The sequence below is a fragment of the Chionomys nivalis genome, chromosome 4, assembly GCF_950005125.1.
Source record: "Chionomys nivalis chromosome 4, mChiNiv1.1, whole genome shotgun sequence".
NCBI classification, from domain to species: Eukaryota; Metazoa; Chordata; class Mammalia; order Rodentia; family Cricetidae; genus Chionomys; species Chionomys nivalis.
Window position 1 is genome coordinate 65962157 of NC_080089.1, and position 22970 is coordinate 65985126.

Consider the following 22970-nt stretch of genomic DNA (forward strand, 5'->3'; position numbering starts at 1 on the left):
AACACACTTTAGATTTGCACTTGCGAATCTCTCAAGGGAAGATCTCCCTTGCTGGATCCTCTGAGGAGCCTCTGTGCTTGTCACATCCTGCGCTTGCAGCGTGTTTTGCAACAGCATAAACATCACGGCAGAACAGGAAGTAGGCTTTTAATCTTTGGTCTGAAATCAAGTGTTTCAGAAAATGAGAAGGCTCCAGCTGGAGGAAGGCTTAATGTGACACAAGTCACAACAGGAAGCTAGGTGACTCGGCTTCGCTGCTCCTGTCACGACGCTTGGGCAGGCTCATCCATTCGCCCATCCGGTAAGCACCTGTTCTGCGCGTGGCCTCAGTCACCACCCACAACAGCCAGTGGTCAGGCTGTTTGCATTTCTTGCTAAGACAAGATGGCAGCTCTGAAAGGGGGGGGGCTCCAGGGTTTCTGAGGCCCTTCCAAGGAGTCTCTGGGGTTAAGACTGTTTTCATAATAGCCCTCCCTCTCACCCTGTCGGTGTGCTGTGGAGTTTTCAGGAGGCTGCATGACACGTGCGCACTTACCTGAAGGGGCTATTAAGATATTCCTCCTCTTCAATTACAGATCTGTGGGAAGCTGCCTCTTCCCCGTGTACCCCAGTCAGACCACATATGGAAACCCTGGTGCGCAGATTCCAGCTGCCTTCTAGTAAGCTAGATCATTGAGGTTATTTTAAGATATTTATTTTATTTTTAGTTATATGTGTGCGTGCGTGTGTGTGCATGATTGTGATTGCATGTGCCTGAGGAGACCAGAGGCATCAAAATCCCCTGGAGCTGGAGTTACTGGCAGTTTTAAACTGCTGGGAACAGAATCCAGGTCCTCTGTAAAAGCCGTATGGACTCTTAACGGCTGAGCTATCTCTCTCTAACCCCAGACAATAGAGATTTATGAAATATATGACAGTATTCCTTTCCCTAAACTTAGAGTAGAATTCCTTTTCATAAAATTTGTTGTGAATATGTTTTTATATCAGCTATTTTTTCCAGTTCTCTTTGTGTGTACACGTGTTCGCTCACGTGTGTGCAAGTGTGCATTTACAGCTGCTATTCCTCAGGCACCATCGCTTAAAAAAATGTAAAGTACATTTATTTATTAGACTGAAAGGAACATACAGTGCCCTTGAGCTGAGCCAAAAGGCCCGGGAGAACCAATGCATGCGTTTGTTTCTTTATTTTGATTTACTGTATGTGTCTCTGCGTGTGTGCCTTCACAGGCCGTCACATGTGTATGGAGGTCAGAGGACAAACTGAGGAGTTGGTTGTCTCTCCCCACCATGTGTGTCCTGGGAAACAAACTAAGTCATCAGTTTCAGTGGCAAGCACCCCTACCCATGAGCCATCTTGCAGGCTCTCTAGTTATGTTTGTGTGTGTGTGTGATGTGTGTAGGAAGTGCAGGCACGCAAGACGCAAGTGTGTCCTAATACACTTCACTGACTGAGCCATCTCAGAAGCCCTCCATTTTATTTATTTATTTATTTATTTATTTATTTATTTATTTATTTATTTATTTTGGTTTTTTGAGGCAGGGTTTCTCTGTGGTTTTGGAGCCTGTCCTGGAACTAGCTCTTGTAGACCAGGCTGGCCTCGAACTCACAGAGATCCACTTGCCTCTGCCTCCCGAGTGCTGGGATTAAAGGCGTGCGCCACCACCGCCCAGCTAGAAGCCCTCCATTTTTAATTCCTAAGATGTTGTCAATATGTTAAAGTTTTCAAAGCTCATCAGTTTGAGTTGCGCTCACCTACGCCTAACAAACCAGAGTCACTTCTGCCAAAGTTACGTCCTCAAGCCAAAAGAGCGTATCCTCAGATAGGGCAGAGGGCTGTTTCTTCCCAAAGAGCAGTGTCAGTGTCCACGCTAAGTCCCCTGGCTTTGACCTGCACAGGGAAAGTGACTTTCAAAGGACGGGTGTCCTTTCAGTTCCCTTTTCTGTCCCAGGGCCATTTCCTGTCTGGAAGCCAGCCTCCTCGGCTCTCTTAAGGAGACATTTGTTGTGTTTGTTAGAATACAGTGCTGCCGGAATGGAGACTCACAAATAAAAGTCAGGCCGGCGGTGGTGGCGCAGGCCTTTAATCCCAGCACTCGGGAGGCAGAGGCAGGCGGATCTCTGTGAGTTCGAGACCAGCCTGGTCTACAAGAGCTAGTTCCAGGACAGGCTCCAAAACCACAGAGAAACCCTGTCTCGAAAAAACAAACAAACAAACAACAAAAAAAAAACCAAACAAATAAAAGTCAGATCAGATCTGCAAACTTGCTGCGACTGTGTGATTGCATTTTTTAACAAATAGAGCAAAAGATCTTTGGGCCTCCTTTTTTTTTTTCAGGTGTGGTCTTAGTGTGCAGCTCAGGCTGTCCTTGAACTTGTGATTTTTATCTCAGCCTCGAGGGGATGGCACACGCTTTTAGTCCCAGCACTCAGAAGACAGAGACAGATCTCTGTGAGTTCAAGGATAGCCTGGTCTTCATAACAAGTTCCAGGACAGCCAGGGCTGCATAGTCCAACCTTCTGTCTCAAAAACACTAAGCAACCAAACAAAAACAATGAAATTAGTAAAGTCACTGATAAAGTTCACTGATGTGAAAGACGCCATTGACATACAGCTCTCTAACCCAGAACAACTAAATTAGGCAATGGATATTTCAACACTAAAAGGAATTAAATTTGATTACTCAGCCCCAGTTGGACAGGTGTGCTCTGAAGCCATCTAGATAGAGGCCATCAACCACAACGCAGCCCAGCTGAACCCTAGTGCAACCAACGATCCTGTGTCTGAAGGGAAGAGGGCACAATGCCAGGCCACCTCGTAGGCTGGGTGTTTCCCTTTCTGCACCTTAGTCTGTGTGCCCCTGCGGGTTCCGCTGCCTGTGTAAAGAGCTGGTTTTGGAGGGAGAGTGTGTACCTCTGAGAGAGAGATGACGAGCCCCAGCAGGTTTTCACAGGATAAAGACGTGTAACTGTCAGAAGCAGGAGACAGACAATGATCTGAAACGGACTGTCCGATGTGGGACACATAAGTCACAGTTGTGTCCTGAAAAATACCCGAGAGCGGCCTAACCCAGAGAGGTGCATATTGACATCCTCGGGGTGCAGAAAGGGAAGAAGCAAGAAAAATCAACTGCTGTGATTAGTTATTAAAGTCTGTGTCAGAGATGTTATACCAACTACACAGAAAAGTAAATTGAGGCCCAGAAAGCAGTATAATACTATGACCTTTGGAGGAAATCTGATTTATTTATTTTTGAGATAGGAGTCTCATATACCCTAGGGCTAGCCTTGCTCTGTAGCCACAGATGACCTTTGAACTTCCGGGTCTCTTGGTTCCACTTCTTGGGTGCTGGGATTACAGGTGTGTACACTACACACTGTATGTATGCAGTTCCAGGAAGTGAACCAGGTCTTCCTGTGTGTTAGGCAAGCACTCTGCCAACTGAGCTGCAGCCTCAGGTGTCACTGGCAGCAGCCTCTAGTGTTGGCATAATTTGGGGTAACTGCTTATCTTCCTGACCTTCTAACTCCTCACCTGTGAATGGGACATCACAACGCCCACTTCGCAGTGTGTGAAGATTAACTACAAATAAAACCACGTCCAGAACAAGCTTCTGGCACACAGGAGCAGGCACAGGCTGGACGCGACTATGTGACTTCCTGTCCCTGGCTCTAACCCAGGCTACGGGTCATCCAGCTCAGCCTCGTCCTCTCACCCCAGGACTCCTTGGGTCACCCTGTCCAGGAATCAGCAGCCTGAAATCCTCCTGCTTTTGGGGAGACCACAGACCCCCTAGCCCTTACCACAAAAAAAAAAAAGGTGTCCTCTGTAGTCCTGTCCAGTCCTAACCCCTTGCATAAGCTTCACCCTCACTGCCTCCCTCCTCCTACCTGCTGAAGCCTCCCCAGGATGTGTCTTCGAGAAGCCCTGACTCAGTGTTGCCTCCTGCTGGCCGCGTTTCCCCAGAAGGCCTGCCATCACACTTTAGTACAAATGTGCTGGGTGCTGCTGTCCTGGTCTGGGGCTCCTGTTTAGAATCCCAGGAGGCCAGGCTGGGTGGGCCTCATTCAGGGGACTTTTTCTTGATTCCCCACGAAGGATGTCCCAGTTTTCCTTGTACCCTTCAGCAATTTCTCTTGTCTCTGCTCCACTAGGTCAGCCTTGTTACTTCAGGGCAACTCCTCAGGGGATTCCCTGCTTTGTGTAGATCAGCTGTGTTGGGTAGGAAAGTAGGAGAGAACCTTCCGGACTCCACACCCTCCTACCCACCTTTCAGAAGGAAGAATGGACTGATACGTGGAGCTTTTTGGGTTCCTTCTCTCCAGTTTCTCCATTGGTCCCACCTCAGAGGCAAGAGGAATATTGGGACCATTGGTTTCAGCAGATGGGGAACATTTTAAGGGCAGAAACTTTGTTTTTTCTTTCTTTTGTAAACGGAACAATTGACTGGTATTTAACACACATACACATAGACACACACACACACACACAAACAAGACTGTGGCTGTGAGAAACCAACATGGGCCCACAGAACAAGAGCTATAGCTGGGCCGCATGTCTTTAATCCCAGCTCTTGGGAGGTAGAGGCAGGTGGATCTCTGTGAGTTTGAGGCCAGTAACCTGGTCTACAGAGTGAATTCCAGGATAGCTAGGGTTAGACAGAGAAACCCTGTCTCAAAACAAAACAACAAAAAGTTTACAGGGATTAAGAAGGGAAACCCCAGTCTCCCAGAAGGGGCCCTGCACTGTGAGCTCCTCCTCTCAGACCTGGGAGAACTTACTGGGTTGCCACTGAGGAGCTTTGGCCCTTATGAGAAGAGCTTCTCAGTCCTCTGCTTGTTTGATAGGACTTGGTGCTGTTCAATTAGACTTGATTTATTTAACAACTGAGGTCAGGTGCTGGGTAAGGTTGCTGATGGCCAACTCCCCAGAAAACAGGTTCCTTAGTAACATAACTTTAAAAATAGAACCTAATTAACCAGTATTTAGATTGGGGCAAGAAACTGGGCCTGTACAATTGCATGGGCCTGCAATCCCTGTTACTCAGGAGGCTGTGACGGCAGGACTTCAAGTTCAAGGCCATCTTGGCCAACTAAGTAACTTCAATACCAGCTTGGATAACTTACTGAGATCCTGTTTCACAATCAAAACTCAAAGGGCTCTATAGGAAATGGGGAGATGGCTTAATCATTAAGGTGCCTGCTGTGTTAACATGAAGGTTTGATTTCAATACTCAGCGTCCATGTACAAAAGCTGGGGCTGAGTCACACTTCTGTAATTCTAGCACCAGGTAGGTAGAGACAGGAAGATCCATGGACTTGCTGACCAGTTAGTACAGCTGGATTTGTGAGTCCCAGGTTCAGTGAGCGACCTGTCTCAAAACATAAGTCAGAGAGCAATTGAGAAAGACACCCAATGCTGGCTTTAGGTCATAGGTATAACACATCTGTGCACCAGCACCAATTCATTTACATTCACAAAGTTTCAAAGGGGTTGGGAAGAGAGGGCCAGCAAGACAGCTCAGGGGATCAAGGCCCTTGTTGCCAAGCCCTTAATTCAATTCCTGAGACTCACAAAGTAGAAGGAGAGCATCGATTCCCACACCGTCTCTGAATTCCACAAGTTCACTATATGACAGGAGTGTGCCCAAATACATACGTACATACAAGATAAATAAGTGAATGTTTTAAAATGTTTTTAAGGGGCTGTGGACATAGTTCACTAGTAGATTGCCTGCCTCCTAGCATGTGCAAACCCTACCTTCCGTTCTTGGTAGTGATGGGAAAAAAAGATTAAAAATTAAAAAAATAAACTGGGACAGCAGCTGAAAGGAGAGAGCACTTTGGACTGTGGGAGTCTGGTTAATACTGAGTGTTCAGCTCCCCGCCGCTCATGCTGAGACCTCCAAGCATCAGAGGAGAGGGAGAAGTCACACCAGATAGGCCAGGACACAGGCAGCTGCTCCCAGGGAAGCTGGGCGACCTAAGTGTGTGTTTATGTGTGCCCACCTGTGAGTCGGTGTGTGTGCTGTGTGTGCCTGTGCCTCTGCGTGTACATGTGTGTGTGCCTGTGCTGTGTGAGTGCTAATGTATGCCTATGTGTGTGCTTGTGTGTTGGTGTGTGCTTGTGTGTGCCTGTGTTCCTGTGCGACTGCTGGTGTGTGCCTATGTGCGCGCGTGTGTGTGCTTGTGCGTCGGTGTGTATGCATGTGTGTGCCTGTGCATCTGCATGTATGTGTGTGTGTGCCTGTGCTCCTGTGTGAGTGATGGTATGTGTGTGTGTGTGTGCACGCAGCCATGGAACTGGAACAGGAAATCAAGGGTGGGAGGGCAAATCAAGGAGAGAAAATAAACAGTAGTTAAAGTTGCCCTCTTAAACACTCTCTCTACTGGAAATTTTTAATTTTGACATCCTGGTTGGTTTTTAATATACTGAAAAAAATAATCATCTATTTTAAGTGAGCAGTTTTCATCCAAAGAGAGTAGGAAGAGAAAAAGATATCAAGGTGAGTTGGAAAAAATAAGTCATGATGAAAAATTACAGGAGAGACATGTCAGCCAGACCTTCCAGAGAGACAAAATAAGATGAGGAGGGAAAGCCCAGAAGAACTGAGGAATGTTTACATTCCTACAACCACAAATGTGATGTGAGCTCAGAGCCTGGGGGGAGTTTAGCAAAACAGAGTTGAGTTCCAAGTGGAGGGTGCGCTAAGTAATAGCCCCCTCCTGGTTGCCCTGGCAATCAAACATCTGCTTAGCGGTAATGAAATCATATCGGGATGAGACTCACAGAAGGTTCCTAGGCCTGTGGCCCAGACACTGGCCTCGTGAGTGGAGGAAACAGACTAGATGGCCAGGAACGCCTGCAGCCAAGCCCATTACTCTGATACCACTGCTTGGCAGGAAAGCCGGGGACCTCAGGCCGGGAAGTCCCAGCTTAGGTTCTTGAAGACTGGAGGGGGTCGGCATCAGGGGCTTGTACTCAGGAGGGGGTTAGAGAGAGCAGAGGTGGAGGCCATTCCTGAGCTGGGTAATTGATTCCTGAGTACATCATGGAGACGTCAGGGGAAGGCACAATGAACAGGTGACCCAGGTCCACAAGGGAGAGCAGACACAGATACTCATCAGTTCCACTGAGGTCGAGCAGAGGAAATAAAACCCTGCAAGAATTCTTTTCTATTTATTTATTTATTTATTTATTTATTTATTTATTTATTTATTTTTTGGTTTTTCGAGACAGGATTTCTCTGTGGCTTTAGAGCCTGTCCTGGAACTAGCTCTTGTAGACCAGGCTGGTCTTGAACTCACAGAGATCCGCCTGCCTCCACCTCCCGAGTGCTGGGATTAAAGGCATGCGCCACCATCGCCTGGCTCTTTTCTTTTTTTAAAGATCTATTTATTTACTATATATACAGTGTTCTATCTGCATGTATGCCACCAGACCAGAAGAGTGAACCAGATCTCATTACAGATGGTTGTGAGCCACCATGTGGTTGCTGGGATTTGAACTCAGGACCTCTGGAAGAGCAGGCAGTGCTCTTAACCTCTGAGCCATCTCTCCAGCCCAAGAATTCTTTTTTTCTACACCATTCTTTTTTGTGTTTTGTTTTTGTAAAACATAGGACATATGTGTGTACAAAGAAGCTTAGCAGATATGCAAATGAGCAAAAGAAAAAAAATTAATGACACTCCTTATCATAGCTGTGAATCGCCATCAGCAGCACATCACTGTTTATAGTACATCTTCTCAGACTTGTTTGTATGTGTGCATGCGTGTGCATATGTGTGTCCTTGTGCGTGCATCTGTAGTAGAGACTGGAGGACAACCTAGAGTGCTGTTCCTCAGGTTCTGCCTTCTCTCTTTTACTTTTTGGCCTGGAATTAACCAAGTAGACTAGGCTGAATGGCTGGGCAGTGTGAGCTCCAAGGATCTGCCTCTCTTCCTATCTCTGCCTCCACAGCTCGGGCATTATAAGTGAATTGCCCAACCAAACACCACACCTAGGTTTTTTGTTTTTCCTACACGGGGTCTGGAGATCAAACTTGGGTCCTCATGCGTTGCAGACACGCAGACATGTAAGGTGGTGAAGACAAAGGAGAGTCTGAGCTGTCTACTCCACTGAGCAAGTCTACTGAGGGCCGGAAGAGCCGGGGTGGGAGAGCACTTCCTGGGGTCTATACGGTCAGAACAGGTTGCTTGGTGATCGCACCATTGATATACGTTACATAACAGGACCTTGGTTGTCACTTGGATGCTAATGAGGACTCTTTGGAGCCCGAGGAAGCGAAGGAATCTGGCAGAGTCTTGCCCTACCCATTTGTGTGCCAGGTACTTGGGCTCAGGGTGGAATGGGAGGGGTGAGGCAAGAAATCAACTTTAGAACTGGGAAGTCTCAAGTCTGAAGACAAACGCTCCTCTTCTCTCACGGCAGTTAGAGGGTCTGGGTTCAGGTACTGTTTTATCTCAAGGCACTGGAGTCAGTCATTTCTCTTTCCTGAAGCCTCATAGTCCCTCAGTTACAAATTCAGCCCATAGCGGCAGAGGGTGAAGCTGGTAGTTAAAGGACACTGTGAATATTCAAAATGCCACCGAATCCTATATCTCAAAATGCCTGACCTTACATTACATGAATTTCACCACATTTGGAAAACCAAACCACCCCAAGAGTTGTCTTGTGGATTAATCCAGTCTAGTGGGTTTGTCTGAATCATCACTCTGATGTGGGCCAATGTGAAATTAGTTTCATTCCCCCTATGGCATTAACTCTTCGTGGTCTGGCTTGTACTCAGCGAACAACATGATTCCTTTTAAGGTTTTTGAGGCTTGCAGTTCTGTTGGTTGTGAAAATCCCAAGTGTTGTGCAGTTGGTAATGACATTGTCCTTCCTCTTCTTGGTATGGGCTCCTTCTCAGCAGACAGTAAGCCTGTGCTGGGCTGCTTGGGTGTAGGAGCGCAGGGTGTGGGATTTCGGGGAGGTAAATGATGCTGATGGCAGAGAAGGATGCATTACTTGTTCACAGTAACTTCCCCGGGGCTTCTACTGCCTGGGTTATCACCGCCTGGCTCCTGGCCAGGGCCTCATCCCTCTAATGCTGGAGAGAGGGCTGAGTCCTTGTGGGTGTTGTACAGGTTTCCTCAGGCAGAGACCGTCCTGGACCTGCTTTGAGGGACCCAGATACGTTGGTGTTGAGAGTTATGTGCATGTGTGGGAACCAGGCAGCCCCACGTCTCTCACCCCACACCCTATCACCCAGCTAGTATTTAAGCTTTCTTTTTGGATCTTTCCTCACATCTTCCCTGTTCCTAGTCTTCAAAGGGTGAAGCCGTTCTGAGTCCTAATTCAAAGTGTGCTTTTTGCACTTGCTAGTGGTTACTAGCCACATTGAAATCTCTCGTTCTGGCTAGCTTTTCATTGACTCTTGCTGCTCCCAGCACCTTTATTCAGTGGACAGAGACTTGTGCCTTACGGCTCCCTCGTCCCTTGTCCTTTGTCTCTTGTGGTTGTTACAGGATTGATGCTCTAGGAGAACAGTCATTTAGAAAAAAGAATGGAGAAGGACTGGAGAGATGGCCATTAAGGGCAGTTGCTGCTCTTCTAGAGGTCCTGAGTTCAGTTCCCAGCACCCACATCAGGCAGCTCACAACCGTTTGTAACTCCAGCTCCAAGGGAATCCATATCCTCTTCTGAACTCGATATGGCACCCTCATACATAAGGTACACACATACACCCCACAAACATACAGACACATGCAAAAAACTTCCTAGAAAATAGAGGGCACAGGAGGGTTCCCCCCCCACTAATCTAGCCCTTGTCACCCATCAGGCCCTAAGATGCCAGCACTTTGGGCAGTCTGATTCTTCTGAAGGGATCTGTCATAGTAGATGGATCGAAGAGGTAGTCAGCAGCAGGAAAGGTACAAAGGCTGGTCTCAATACTCTGGCCTTCTCCCAGCAACAGCTAAGAGATAGAAGACACTGAAGTCACGGTGTGGGGTGGAAAGACTTCCTCTCACTTTTGGTGGAAAGACCTCCTCTCTGGGTCTCCAAGGAGTTCCCTATCCCCACTCTGGTCTGTCTAGTGTTACGATAAGGGTCTGTGAGATGTCAGGAGTGGACGGGCAGAACGTTCACTTAGCTCTGTGTCCTCTCTTCCCTGTGGCCACCTATGTGGGTCACTGGATGTTGCGTCCACATGGAAATTGGTGCTCTAACTGACAAAGCACCATCTTAAAAAGATGCTTTTCTGATTGGGTTTAGTTAGCTGCTTAGCACCTGAGCTGTGAGCTCTCTGAAGGATGCTTTATTTTGAAAAAAGAAAAAAAGTTAACAGTTGGCACAATGCTGGGTGCAAAGCAGACACCTGACAGACATGAAAGGCAGGGGACCCCGTCACATAAGCTGAGCCTGAACAGGAAGGTGGTAGCTGGCTCTTGAGAACATTCCCTGTCTGACTTTGCCTGAGGTAAGGCCCCTTGGTCTCATCCTGTCTTTTCTTCAAGACTCGTGTGATTCTGTGTTGCTGTGGTCTGCTCTTAGTCACACTGGCTGCTGATTCAGGGGACTCGGCACCTCTCACCTGCTCACCTGGTACTTGACAGTGATTCTTTTCTTCCTTCTTGATTCCCATTACCAGACTCCCTAACTGGACCTGCCATGACTTCCCCATCACAGACTACCATTTGATGACCCACAGGTTGTATTAGTAAGCCATGGGATAGGCCTAATATTTGGTCCAAAACTCAACCACTGGATCCCAGATTTATGTAGAGAACGTTAACCCTGTGAACTAATATGCTGTGACGGAAAAAGAAATGAACATGGGCTGACCTGGTTCAAATCCTGGCTCAGCTTCTACGTAGCTATATGCTCATGTCTATGTCACTGAGCTTTGAACCTCAACTTTTCACCTGCTAAGGCAACAGTTGTGAATTATTGAGGAGAATAAATAATGGGGCTCATGCAGTCTCTGTGTATGTGCCTCACACGTGGGAGACATACGTGATCTCATTGCTAGTTTCTTTCTTCTGCATAGACCTCATCTAAGAAGTAGCGCCCATGCATCTTTAAAGCGCACGCTCGCTAGTCAAACTGTAACTGGGCAGAGTCAACAAGCTGCTAGAAAGCTCATCTTTCCAAGAAGAAGCAGGGTCCTAGGGTACAGGGACAGCTTTTGCTGTCACAATTCCCTGGAATAGAGGGTTCTCATTCCTGGTCCAAAGTCCAAAGGCTACCAGAGTTCACAGACCACGCTTGAGTGTGAAAACCAGTCTCCAAAAGTCCTAGTGAGTGACCCTCAAGGCTTTGAGATGACTCACAGCCCTAGAGGGACAGCAACACCTAAGAGAGGCACCTCTGCAAAGAACCAGGAAGAGATGGCCAGGCAACCCTGGGGCTCTGTTAGGGTGGAGTCTACAGTCGTGTCCTGAAGCTCTCTGCAGACTCAATGGAACCAAGGGAAGGCAGTCCCTGTGCAGGCTCCTTCTTCAGGGAGCTGAAGGGACTGGAGTTTAGAGAGGCAACCTGAACAGAACGAGCAGAGAAAGCACCTTCTAGGAAATGAGGATCCAAGACCAATAGCATCAGCACCAAATCCAGGTTCACTAGAAATGCGGATGAGTGGGCCTCATCTAAGGCCTCATGAATGAGAAACTGGGCCTGGGGCCTGGTGCTGGTGGGTCCAATGAGGTCCCTGGTGATTCCTGTTCACCCTTCATGTTGAGACTCCTGGTATGACAGATGCTTTTGCTTATTTAACTGGGTCTTCCTTCCTGATTTGAATGGGAGATGGTGTGGTACAGGCATGGCTACAGCTTTCTTTCTTTCCTCCTCCTCTTCTTCCTCCTCCTTCTTTTTCCTCCATTTTCCTCCTCCTTCTTCTTCCTTCTCCTCCTGCTCCTCCCCCCTTCTTCTTTCTCAAAACAGGGTTTCTCTGTGTAACAGCTCTGGCTGTCCTGGAACTAGCTCTGAAGTACAGGCTGACCTCTAACTCACAGAGATCACCTGCCTAAGAATTGTTATTATTGCTACTATATTATTCTATTTTTGAGATACACTTTTACCACATAGCTCTGACTGGCCTATAAATTGCCATGTAGCCTTGCCTGCCTCTCAGATGCTGGGATTAAAGGCATGCTCTACCAAGCCCAACTGGCTACAGCTTTCTTAGACAGAAAGATTTGGATTCTGATTCTGACTGTGCCCCTCAGTGACCGTGGGGCTAAGGACAAGCCGTCAATCTCTCGAGCATAAGAAATCTACCTTGTAGGGTTGTGGTTAGGTGTCTAGCGAGGAGAGCCTTTTGCTGGGTGACTGACACATACAGGTGCATTGTGTCATCATCGTTACTTCCGTGCCTGTGAAGGAGCTGAGAAAGAACCAAGGGTCTGTTGGGTACAGTCATCCCTACAAGTGGGGATCACTTTGCTTTATGGGCATTCCACAGGCTGCTCCGAACACTACTCTGTGCCATGGGCATATCCCCAATAGGCTAGGAAGACGTAAAGATAACATTTCTGTTCCAGATAGGAAGAGAAACACAGCCCTCTGCCATTGGGATGCACAGTGTGAGACCCCCAGTGAGAGAAGCGGCTCTCCTGGAGACACAAGCTCCACGTTTCCCACCCCTCCCCCTTTCTCTTGTCCTTTCACTCCAAGTCTCTTAAGCGCGGTTGCATCAGCCAAATATTTGCCGAGGGTCTCATGAATGGATTGGCTCTATTTGCTTTATAATGCCCTACTGTTGTGTAGTACAAACTGCCTGCTGAGCAGGCCTCAAGCACCCCCACCTCAGTTAGCGGAAGAGGTCACGGCAGGCTTGGCCATAGTCCCCATGTGACTGACACATCCAAATTTTTGGAAATGAGGCATGGGGGTGGTTATATCAGAGTAAGTTGGTGGGATAGTTAGTAGGTAGGCGTCCTGGATTTGCAGGCACAGGTTCTTGTCACATAGTTTATGCTGGCCTCAAACTTGAGATCTTCCTACCTCAGCCTCCCCAGGACTGGGGTTACAGGTGTATGTCACTATGTCCGGCTACACGTGCTCACTTCTCTACCTTCTAAGATCATAGTTTGCCCTTTCAGATTGACTAGCTGACCCTTGACCTCTGCCATGCAAATAGAGCAAATTAGAATCGCCCCTCCCCCCACATACCCTATAGGATAAAGTCCCACAGCCTTGGCAGGCATTCACAGTCTTTTGACACTGGGTCCCACCGATGTGTCTGGTTTTACTTCCTGAACCTGCTGCAGCTTCCTCTGTCACTGACCTGCCCATTCACAATTCACAGCAACTATCCCAAGGGTCCTTCTCTGTAGTCTGCCTAGAGGATGGTGACTCCTTGACTGGAACCTGCTCAACTGTGGTACAGTGCGAAGAAAATGGACCTGCCAGCACCCGGTGGCTTCCTGAAGACTTTTCTCACTCTGGAATGAATTTCCTGTCCTCCTTCTCCTACCCCAGATCCCTATTCTCCTTTAGGACTTGGTTTCACTTTCTTCTTTGAATTTTCTCTTTTAAAATAATCTCAGATTTAAAATTACAAAATAGCACAAAGAACCCCAAGATACCTCTTACCTAGATTCCCTAAGAATTATTATTGCTACTATATTATTCTATTTTTGAGATATGCTTTTACCACATAGCTCTGACTGGCCTATAAATTGCCATGTAGCCTTGCCTGACCTCCATCTCCTCACCTCCCTGCCCCCGCCTCCCAAGTATTTCTATTACAAACACCACTATACCTGGCCAATGCTGATAGTTCCCCATGTTTGACTTAACATTGTGTCCGTCTATCTACATCTCTAGAAATATAACTTCAATTTTTCCTGAGCTGTTTATGTGATTTCCAGACTTTCCTCTCTATTAACTCAGTGTATTTTTTTCTAAAACCAAGGAAGTTTCTTTTCCTTTCTTTATGTGTATGTGTGTACACGCATGCCTGTGTAGATGTACTTGTGTGTTCATATGTGTGGAAACCAAAAGTCAACTCCAAGCGTGGTTTCTCAGGAGATATCCACTTAAATTTTTTTTCAAAATTATGTACTTTTTATATGTGTATATGTTTGCTTGCTTGTATTTTTTTTTTTTTTTGTTTTGTTTTGTTTTTCGAGACAGGGTTTCTCTGTGGTTTTGGAGCCTGTCCTGGAACTAGCTCTTGTAGACCAGGCTGGTCTCGAACTCACAGAGATCCGCCTGCCTCTGCCTCCCAAGTGCTGGGATTAAAGGCGTGCGCCACCACCGCCCGGCTTGCTTGCTTGTATTGTATGTGTACTACGTGTGTGTGCCTGGTGTTGATATTGTATGTGTACTATGTGTGTGTGCCTGGTGCTGATATTGTATGTGTACTACGTGTGTGTGCCTGGTGCTGATATTGTATGTGTACTATGTGTGTGTGCCTGGTGCTGATATTGTGTGTGTACCACGTGTGTGTGCCTGGTGCTGATATTGTGTGTGTACCACGTGTGTGTGCCTGGTGCTTGTGTTGTATGTGTACCATGTGTGTGTGCTTGGTGCTGATATTGTATGTGTACCACGTGTGTGTGCCTGGTGCTGATATTGTATGTGTACTACGTGTGTGTGCCTGGTGCTGATATTGTATGTATACCACGTGTGTGTGCCTGGTGCTTGTATTGTATGTGTACTACGTGTATGTGCCTGGTGCTTGTGCTCTATGTGTTCCACATGTGTGTGTCTGGTGCTTGAGGAGGTCAGAAGACAGGGTTAGATGCCCTAGAACTGGAATTACAGATGGTTGTGAGCTGCCACACGGATTCAGGGAACTGAACTCAGGTCCTCCTTGTGAGAGCAGCAGAGCTCTTAACTACTGAGCCAAGTCTCCTTGATTCTCTGAGACAGGCTTTCTCATTGAGGCTTGGGGCTCACAAGTTTGGCTCCTCTGCCTGACTTATCAGGCCCTGGGGTCTGCTTGTTTCTGCCTCCTCAGCAGAGGCTCCAGAACTTGAACTGGGTTAGCTGTGCTCACAGCCTTCTTCCCCTCCAAGAACACGTTCATATATAATTACAGATAACTGTCTAAACTAGAGAATTAACTTTGATGTCACCTAGATACAGATCTTACCAGACTTCATAAACTGCCCTAATAAAGTCCTTGCTGGCAAAAGAAAGCCGTAGGCCATGCGTCACAGTTAGCAGTCATGTGCGTTTTATGTCCTTTAATGTGGAACAGTTCCTTGGCCTTTATTTTCTTGTTTTTCCTGACAACCAACATTTCTAAAACGGTCTGGGCTAGTTGTTTTATAGGAAGCCTCGTCTGGGGTTTGTTTGATGTTTCCTTACAAGTTTGTGTTGTAGCAATTTGGCAGGAGTGTCCCGGGATGAGGCTATGTTCGTCTGGTACATCATAGTCCTGGGAGGCATTTGATGTCCATATGTTTCATCTCTGGTGATGTTAATGCTGGATGCTGGGCTGATTTGTTGACATATCTGAGTCCGTGTTCCTCCCTCCCCCCCCTCCCCAGGCCCACAGAAACTCATCTCAATTCATTCTGGCATCCTCGTGTGGGAGGGATTTGAGGAGGTGAGGAACCAACACTGACTGGACCCTTCCTGTGCCAGGTTCTGTGGTTTCTCATTTAAGTTTTATGGCAGCCCTATAATTTAGTGGTTGCTAGGCTCATTTTACAGGTATGTTCAGTGAAGGTGAGTAATTTGCCTTAAGGGCCCTTGACTGGCCAGTATCAGCCAGAGTGAAACCCAAGCCTGACTGCTAATTCTCGTGACACTGATGTCCTGGAGCCACACCACCTAAAACAGCACTTATTGCTTTGGATGGTTGTTAAAAAAAAATCAACAGTTCCCCTCACTCCATGCACACAAAAAATCCTGGTGGTGGTGGGGGCAGGAGCAGTACAAGTCTTTAATCCCAGTACCGGGGAGGCAGATACTGGCAGATCTCGGTGAGTTTGAGGCCAGCCTGGCCTACAGAGCTAGTTCCAAGACAGCCAAGGCTATACAGAAACCCTGTCTCGAAAAACCAAAAACAAATAAGCAAACCAAGAAAAAAAAAACTACCATCAAGACAGACCACCAAGAACCTTAGTACCCTCTTATATGAACAAGGAAGTCTCCCATTCAGCCATCCCGTCTGCAAATGCTTACATAGCACCTTGCGGTGATCAGACGATGTGACCGAAAGTGGGAACACACAGTTGGTGTGGCTGTAGACATCAAAAGATCTTACTAAACAAAGGGGGTTAAGCAAAGAGGAGGTGACTGACAGCTGAGTCTACCCAAGGCTGGTTAACTAAAATGATCGAAGATGGCACAACTGAGGTTTGAGTTCTTTGAGATTCTCTTAGCTTTCTGTTTGGGGCTGAAAATGTTGGCTATAGTTTGTTTTTTATTGCTGTTGTTATTTGATTTGTTTTTGTTTATTGAGATGGGGGTCTCACTATGTAGCCTTTGCTGGCCTGAAATCCACTGTGTAGACCAGACTGGCTTCAAATTCAGGGATCTGCCTGCATCTGCCTCCCAAGTGCTGGGATTAAATTGTGTGCCGCCATCACACATTTTAATGTCTAGTTTGGGACTAGACATCTGTAGTAAGAGCTGGCGGGCTGTGTTCTTGCCACCTAGCTCCTGAGCACCTGGCTAGCTTATGCCCCAAAATAACGACACACAAACTTTATTCATATAAACACTGCTTGGCCCATTTCTTTTTTTTATTTTTTTTTTATTTATTTTTTTGGTTTTTTTTTCAAGACAGGGTTTCTCTGTGGCTTTGGAGCCTGTCCTGGAACTAGCTCTTGTAGACCAGGCTGGTCTCGAACTCACAGAGATCCGCCTGCCTCTGCCTCCCGAGTGCTGGGTGCTTGGCCCATTTCTATTAATGTGTGTAGCACCACGAGGTGCGCTTACCAGGAAGATTCTAGCCTACGTCCATCCTGGGTCCGAGCTTCATCGCATCTGCCTCAGAGAGGAGAGCTATGGCGTCTTACCTCACTTCCTCTTCCTTCCAGCATTCTGTTCTGTTTACTCCACCCACCTATGTTCTTACCTATCAGGCCAAGCAGTGTTTTAATTAACAAATGAAAGCAATGGATTGATATGACACTCCCACATCAGACATCCTCAAAGAAAACAGAGACATTTGTTTCTGCCATTTTCCCTTTCTCCTCCTCCTCCTTCTTTGAACTTTTGTTTTTTTTATGTGTTTGGGTGTGTTGTCTTCATGTATGTCTGTGCACTATATCATGCAGGGCCCATGAAAGCCAGAGGGTGTTGGATTCCCTGGAATTGGAGTTACAGATGGTTGTGAGCCACCACACAGGTGCTGGGAATGGAACCATGGTCTCCTGGAAGAGGAACTGCTCTTGATTCTTGAGTTGTCCCTCAAGCCCCACCTCCAGCCCCACCACTGTCCCTTACTGTGAACAAACAGAAGGTTGTTAAATTCTCCCTGCTGACCTCCCCTTCTACCTCACTGATAACACCATACTGTGTGGCAAGAAGACGGGACCTTCACACCAAGCCTAGGAAATCTAGATCCACACCCTAGTCACCCAGACGACCTTGGATTTAACCTTTCCCGAAGCCTTCAGTTATTGGGAGGGCAAGAGTGTGAACAGAATTGCTACTTTCCTTTAAGAGAGAGGAGAAATGGCTGCAGAGAAGTCAACTGACAATCTTGGTCAAATTTAAATGGCTGCAGAGAAGTCAACTGACAATCTTGGTCAAATTTCCTATCTACAAATTTACCAAATACTTAGACTCTGAAATCTTTGTTTGTTTGTTTTGTTTTTCAAGATAGGGCTTCTCAAGGCAGGCTTTGGAGCCTGTCCTAGAACTAACTCTATACACCAGGTTGGCCTCAAACTCATAGAGATCCGCCTGCCTTTGCCTCCTGAGTTTTGGGATTAAAGATGTGTGCCAATACTCAGCTATTAGATTCTAAATTCTTAGAAACTTTTGGTTTATGTAAACATAAGCTTTTCCTTTGCTCTTCCTTGTAGTTACTATGTCAAGCTCTGCCTCATTTTTCTGTGCAGCCATAGACTTTCTCTCTATTCTTCTGTCTTTTGCCTCCTTCTGAAATAAGGTCTCCTTTTCATGTGTTTACAGAATCTTTCTTAGGAGATGTTTAAAAATATCTAATAACTGGTTCCAACGTGTGTACTGGTCAAATGGGTTTGTAGAGGCTGCTGGGTCGGGCGCTTACCACGTCTTTGCTGGATCAGGAAATGCCCTGGAGGGTTGCAAGAGAAGGCCAGGGAGGCTGGGAGAGGACCAGGCCTGCCTGTGTATCACCCGAAAGGGTTCCTTTTTCTTGTTTGTTTTAAGGAGAGGAGACGTGTGTGGTAGCAAAGAGTGAAAGGAATTCTTAACTACTTTTTTGCTTCTGGTGGCTGATTTGTGGAAGAAAAAAGCATGTTAATGTTCAAGAAGTCCTTTACAGATGTGTGCACATGCCTATGTATGCATGTAGAAACGTGTGTGTGTGTGCACACATGTGTAGTGTGCACACTCATGTGCCTCACTGAAGGATGAATATGTGACTTTGTGCTGCCAGGCAAGTGTTCTACCCCTGAGCTCAACTCTCTTAATTTTTTACTTTGAAAGAAGATCTTACTGAATTGCCCAATTGACCTTGAACTTAGTTTGTAGCCCAGGCAGGCCCTGACTTTGAGATCTGTAGCCCAGGCAGGCCCTGACTTTGAGGTCCTTCTTCTTCTGTAGCGGGGTTACAGTCTTGGGCACCAGCCTGCTTACTTGTCGACCTTGATCTTTTGCAGAAATGCAAAGATGCCTGAGCTATTTAATTTGTAGTTATTATTTCCAAGGTCGAAGGCCCTGTTTGCTTTCTGAGGCGCTTGTGGTTGCTCAGTTTCTCCTGCCTTCAGTTTTGATAGCAGGGGTCAGAAGGTCTTCCTGTGTGGGGCAGTTCTATTTCAGGGCGGGACCGTGGTTTTCTTCTGTGCACATGGGTCGTCACTGGTTTCCCCAGCCTTGGTCTTGTTCTCAAAGCTGCCACTACTGCATGAACTTATTCAGCTTAGTGCTGGCTCCATTTTTTCTTTTTAGTAACAAATACCAAAAAGTGCTTAGTTATACTCTCTTTAGCCAAAGGACTCATCCCAGAAGATCACAGACGGATGGGGGATTTCTGGGAGTCACTTTCAGGATCTGTAGATGGATGCAAGAGCCTGGATGTGTTCCCAGGTGGAATTCTGTGAGTGTCTTCAGTTCCCAAGAAGTTAGATCCTCTCTTGTGGCTTATGGCTTATGGCTTATGTAATTACACCTCCTTGCCCTGCGGAGTCTCTGTGTAATGGGAGAAAATCAGTATTGTAGGCCTGAACTTTGGTGTCGTCTGGGTAGTAAGTGATCTTTTCACTCCAAGCTCCCTTTGCAGCTGCTGTCTTTCTAGAGAACCTGACCCCAAAGTCAGGAAATATTGATTTAGTGTCCAACATAGTATTATTCCTTCCTCAGGCTGGACTCCAGCCCTGCTCTCTATGCAGACCACGGGCAGTGTCAGTATGACCACATCACAATTTCCTCAGTTCTGCCCCATAGTAGGTCATTTGAACTACCTTAGGCTTTAACTGCTACATTAAGCATGGTTATATGCATCTCTGTATATATCTTTGCTTTACACACACACACACACACACACACACACACACACACACACACACACACACACACACACATTGTGTTTATTTTAGACAGGGTCTCAGGGTCTCAGGTATCCCAACCTAGCTTGAACTTCTGATCTTCCTGCCTCTACCTCCTGAGTGTGGGATTACCGGCACGTGCCGTATGTGCCACTACGTGCAGTTTATACAGAGCTTCATGCATGCTAGGAAAGCACTCTGCCCACTGAGCTCCAGCCCCAGTTTTATAAAATACTTACAGACAAATTCTATTTTTTTTATGCATTTCCTTCTCTAAAGGGAATCCAAAGGTCACAAGGCCTGATCAATTTTGTAATTTGACGAGGTGATGTAGAGGCGTTTTTGTTCTGGATCTAGAAACATCTTGCTTGCTTTTATTTTGTTCAGACTGCTATAACCTCAACAGCCTGGAGGGCATTAAGCAAGGTGAGCTGGCTCCTGGCAGCTGCCCTTCCGTCCAGGTCTGCTCTTAGAGGTCATGGACACTCTCCTGGCCTCTGTGGAAATGGTTTCCCCAGATGAAAAGTGAGGGGAGGGATCACTTCTGACAACATCAGGCAAACCTAAGATCTGTAGGAGGTTGACTGGGTACCGGGATTTGAACAGTTCACTATCAAAGTGCTGGTTCTGCACGGGAAGGAGGGACATAGACTGCCACCTGGTGGTGTGAAGCGTTAGCGTCCCGGTGATTGGGGATCATTCTTCTGGCCCAAGGCGAAGCCTCTGTACCAGAGAGGAAGGGTCCCCCCTTCCAGGCTGGCCCCAGAAAGGGAAGTCTTAAGATCATGTTTTCCTTTTGCCGATCAAACTGTGGAGGACGGGAGACGGCGGCTCTCTAAGGGCTGTTTGTAGAAGGAAGTGTTTAGGTTTTGGAGACTGTGGAGATATTGGCAAGCTGTATCTCCGCGAAAGCAGGGGATCTTCAGCAGGGGATCTTCATCGGTTGTTCACTGGATCCTTCAGAGAGGCTGGCAGTCCCCAGTCCTTAGTCCACGGACACTCACAGAACATCGCGCCTGTGCCAGCCACACACTTTGGCAAATATTATTGAGCGAGCTAGGCAGGATTCCTTTCCTTTCTTACTGTCTAGCGGGGAATTTGGCAGAAAGGTGAATTCCTTTTTAAACTGTTGTGCTTTCTTTTCTCTAGTTAGTTGAAGACAAAGTGGCATCTAAGAGGAAATTAAAAATGATGTGGAACATAACATCTCGCCTCCCAAGCACTACAGCCGGTTTTATTTTAATACCTTCTGGTCCTGGGACTCTGGAATGGACATTTTCACAGAGCTACAATCAGAGTACATATGTTATCCCGGAGCTTGGGATAGTTCTCTCATTATAAACATCTCTCAGTGTTGCTAATCTCCCTAATTACCCCGATCGCTCCGGGAGAGACGAATGTGAGGCTGTCATCAGAATCTATGTAGCAATTCTCTTAAGCCTAGAACTGCGGGGGTTTTCGTTTACTATAATAGCTATTGCTGATGTTAATGTTTTAGTGCTGACTTTATATTGCCCTATTTCTCAGGGATCATAATACAGCCCTGCCTGTGCGCTGTCATATTGCTTCCCAACAGAAGCATTGAGAATTTACAATACCACCGACATTACCCCAGTGAATTTGTCTGTTGCAGGGCGGGGGTATATAAGATTATTGCTTTGAAGCATTGCTGAGAGTTAATATCTGAACTTGGGCTCCCAATTTTTCTTCAATCTAGCTTTCTTTGGCTAGCACTAGGCTGGTTCTTTTTTTTTTTAATTATTCATGCACTATTTACAATTTGCTCAGGAATAAAATGTCTGCTTACATTGTGGTTAAAGGAGTCAATGGGTTCCTGTCAGATGTCTTTCCTTCATAGATAAAAGAGCATCTGAAAATTGTGTTCCCTACACCCTGAGAGTCAGAAGGTCATTTATTACTCATTCAGTTGACACCTCCTTCTGGAATCCTCTCAAGGAAACTCTCTCATTCCAGGTTCTAGAGTACAAGTCCAGTCTGCTGCCCAGAACCACTAAGTGAGAAAACTGACTCCAAAACACCCTTGGCCAGTGGACAGGACTTGGCTTCTCAGTGCGGACAGGAGTAGGACACCAGTCCAGGTAATGAACATGCAAATGACGGTCATGTGATTAGAGAGTTCATTCCTTTCCAGGCAGCTCTGAAGAAGGGGGAGTGTGTCCTTGAGTGGCTCAGCTGGAAGGGCCCTCCCAGGAGAAAAGCAGCTGAAGCTCACACAGCTGCTTAGATAAGGGTTAGCGCTACTGCCTCCATCAATCTCAGTGCAAACAATCAGGGTTATCTCCTGACTGCCTTCTCTCCCTATCCCTCCTACCATGAGCCCACCTGCAGGCTCCCTCAAGCCTGGATGATACAGAGCAAGCTCAGTACTGGGGGTCAATTTCTGAACCTTTCCGCTTGGAGAGCCCAAAGTACTGTACCTATAGTTTCTTTTTAAGTTGCTATATTTTGCCAGTACATAAGTCTCTGCATGCACACACACACACACACACACACACACACACACACACACACACACACGGGAGCGGAGACAAAAAGAGAGAGGGAGATGGGGAGAGAGAGAGAATGAGAATGTGTGACAGGATCAGGATCTCATATTTCCCTGGCTAGCCTTAAACTTGCTACAGGCCAAGGATGACCTTGAACTTTCTATCTTCCTGTCTCCACTGCCCAAAGGACTAGAATTACAGCTGTCTACCACCACTTCTTGAAGCTATGGCACTTGGAATTGAACCCAGAGCTTTGTGCGTACTAGGCAAGGTACACTCCCAGCCTGGAAGTCTTTCCCCTGAAACGGACTGGAAATGTTGAAGCTGAGCCTGCGGGAGGGTGGAGGAGCTCACCGTCAGCGATGGCCTTTTGGTTTAATACCTCACTGTTACTCTCTGGAATCACTGGGTGAAGAGGGATAGTCATTCAGTTAACACAGACTGTATAGTAGGCACTGTCTCATTTAAAGTTTTCCAGACCACACGACATGACAGAATAAGTTCTTAGTGATCTCTCCCAGTTACCATGTCATTATGCCATTGGCTCCGGAGGGCGAGGAAGTTTTGCAGACTAATCAAGACAAGTGTCAAAACACTGATAACACATGATAGGAACTGGAACTGTACTTAGAGCTGGGTAAGGTGGCAGGAGCCCATGGTCCCTTGTTTAGCATACTGGGGCAGGAGGATTGTTTGAACACAGGAATCTAAAGACAGCCTGGGAAGCACGACAAGACCTTCATCAAAACCAAACAAAAAGACCAAGAAAAGGAAAAGGGAGTCCATATAGACATATGGTGAGAAAGCTAAGGAAAATTCCTTA

At 46.8% G+C, this 22970-nt stretch overlaps 1 long non-coding RNA gene across 1 annotated transcript; it reads left to right on the top strand.

The window, feature by feature from the left end:
- The first annotated feature begins 202 nt into the window (after positions 1 to 202).
- LOC130872442 (uncharacterized) lies at positions 203 to 21709 on the top strand. Its single transcript, XR_009056965.1, has 3 exons — positions 203 to 301; positions 576 to 659; positions 21615 to 21709. It is a non-coding gene; the product is annotated as an uncharacterized LOC130872442 (long non-coding RNA).
- The last annotated feature ends 1261 nt before the right edge of the window (positions 21710 to 22970 follow it).